The sequence below is a fragment of the Melozone crissalis genome, unplaced genomic scaffold (assembly GCF_028551555.1).
Source record: "Melozone crissalis strain CALT ecotype California unplaced genomic scaffold, PUWL_Pcris_2 ptg000027l_1, whole genome shotgun sequence".
NCBI classification, from domain to species: Eukaryota; Metazoa; Chordata; class Aves; order Passeriformes; family Passerellidae; genus Melozone; species Melozone crissalis.
In genome coordinates, this window is record NW_026535805.1 from 25,229,606 (window position 1) to 25,232,483 (window position 2,878).

The following is a 2,878-nucleotide window of genomic DNA, read 5'->3' on the forward strand; positions in this document are numbered from 1 at the left end:
GTCACTGTCTTTATGTTGGTCCTTTTGCTTGTCAGTCCAAGTGGTAGATTACAGAGTAAGTTTCCCACTGTGAAGAACTTTGCTTGGAAGTTTTGATCCATTCCTGTATTCATACTTCCATGGGCACTTTGTAATGATGAAAATTTTTTTTCTCCCTTAACCTTATTCTGCAGTGTCTAATAACTTGTTAGTATAGAAACTTCATGTGAATCTTTTGAATGAAAAAAATGTAAAGGATTCAGTTGACAAAGCAAGTATATCCCTGGAACAAATCTGCAACAGTACAACAGTACCCATGTTTCTACATCTCACCTTTGTTTGCTGCCTTTTTTTTTTTTTTTTTTCTTTTCCCTGATGAGAGGAGGGGAAAGAAAGGAGGCCTGTTGCTAAAAAGGCATAGTTTTGGGGTGTCACCCTCTCCCTGAGGTGCATACATCTAGGATTTCAGTTGATGCAGCTACGGTGCGGCTGTGCCTCTTTTGGCACACAAAATTTACTGCAAGTCATTGCTTGTTTAGTGTGTGTGAAGTGAAAGCAGATACTGTTAGACATAGTGTGTGATATTAAACAGAGATCTGTCTCTTGTCTGTCCTAGCAGCTACCAGAGGGAATTAAAAAATGTTCATGGCACAGTTTGAAATGGATGAGATGAATTTCAGCACATTGCACTGCTTGGCTCAGTGACATTCTGCCTCTAGCCATGGAATGAGCACACAGTGGCCACCACTTTAGTCAGCTCCTGCTTTTATACAGTCATTCATTATTTTAAAACTACAGATGTCTAAAAAGAGTACTTTTTCCCCCCAGCAATGTTTAGAAGTAGATGCTCTTTCAACAAGTACATACTGGCTCTAATGATTTTGAGATTTAGAATTTTTGGTAAGGCAATAGAAATTTTTTTAATGACAGACATGATTTCTAAACTTCAGGCTGCCTGGCCATAATCAAAAGCTGGGAATAATTTCTAATAAGGAGCAAAGTGTATGTGCGGTGTATTAAAACACCAGCGCAGATGGGAAGTAGCTAATGGCCTGAAAACCTCCTGCTCAAGGAAATATTTTTCCCAAAAAACAATTGCACTGTAGCTATTTGAAAAGTGACAGACATTTATCAGCAAAACAAGCTGCTAAACAAGCAATGGCAATTTTCCCATTTCTTATCCCATTACTCTATGGAGCTATTGATACGCTTGGTCTGCAGCCAGAACAGGACTACGTCATGGCAGATGTTTCACAAGGGCAGCTCTGCGTGCTAAAAATCATCTCTTTTTCTGGAATCTGCTTTCTCAGAAATGATTTTTCTTTACGGGTTCACTTTTTTCCCTGAGTGTTAATTTTCAGTGAGGAAAAATGCACCCGCATTTAGCTTTCCAGAACTGCCAGAGAAGTTATGCAAGAGAAACTTCCTGTTGATAAGACACATATGTCTGTCTACTTAAACTCCTGCTTACTTGGATGTTCAGTGAGTTTACTGAAAATCAAAAGAAAAAGAAAGAAAATAAACCGCACCTTTTATAATATTTAGCATATTAGGTGCTTTATAGAATCCAGACCAGATTCTGGCACTGCCCTCAAAGAGTTTGCAGTTTAAGAGTAGGCAAAAGGTCAGCCAAGACAAACAAAAGGAAGATGGTAGAAAGGGGAGGGGAAAAAGTGACAGGATTTTTACCAGAAGATGGTGTGTAGAAGTAGGTTGGTTTACCACTTCCCATTTTGGAAAAGAAACTTGTCCAAACTTATGGAAGTCTGCAGTGTGACAGTAAAGGGTTAGTTGGGAAGGGTGAAGGCAGTGGAGAGGCAAAATGGAAGGAAGTGAGGTAGAGACAAAAGGGGGAAGAGTGGCAAGGAGTGGGACAGCATGGAGGAAGAGCAGGCTGAGCCACAGGACAGCGGGTGCACATGCAAGGAGGGTGGGACTGGGGAGGACGTGGGACAGGAAGACAGCCCTGCAAGAAGTTGGAAACAACACTTTGAAACCAAGTGACTCAGCTATAAGAGAGACTTGGAGTTGACCAAAGGAACTGAATTTAAAATTACCACAAGGTCCCCAATGCATTGATCTAGCCTTGGGCCATAAATAAGGGGAACTTGATTTCCTGAGGAGCTGAGAACCTGCAGGTCCTGCACTGAGCAAGGTTTGCAGGCTTCCAGTCGTGCTGTCACTAATCAACAAGCTCTCAGTTCCCATATGACCCAACTCCCCACATTATATTACCTTCACTCCCACACTGGTAGCCACAAACCTTGATGTTTGAATTGCCATCATCTGCAGCTGTTAGAGACATGGTTAGATACAGTTTTTAACATAAAGGAATGCTTACGGTGACCACAGTTCCCCCTTGTGTGCTGTTTACGTGTCCATTTCGCTGGCATTGCTGCTTCAAACCTCTCTCTGCTTCTTCCCTTTCTTTACTTATCCTTTCTCAGGCTGTACTGTTCTTTTGAGCCATGGCCCATGTCCATCCCATGGTTCAGTCCTTTCTGTTTTTACCCGGAATCCTGGGGTAAAATGTGTCCGTGCAGGAAGAGGAATCGATGGGTTTCTTAGGTAGGGTTGTCTGCTCACACCTCCAAATGTGGGAGTAGTGCTGTGACTCTGAGGGGAGAGGTCTGGTATTCCTGCATTCAGATAAGGCCTGGTGGTGTCCTGTGGCAGCCATGGTGCCATGTGTCAGGATGGGTGGGAGGGTGGGCAGATCTCATGTTGCTTTTGCAGGTGAGCAAACCTCGGTTATTCTGAGGTTTGCAATCATCACGAGCCAAGGAAAATTGCCTACAAACATGAAAGAAGTTTCTTCTCCAGTTCTGAGGAAGGTTGTCTTTGAGGAGTATGATTTCCCACAAATTCTACCTCTTTTTACCTCACCCATCACCACTTT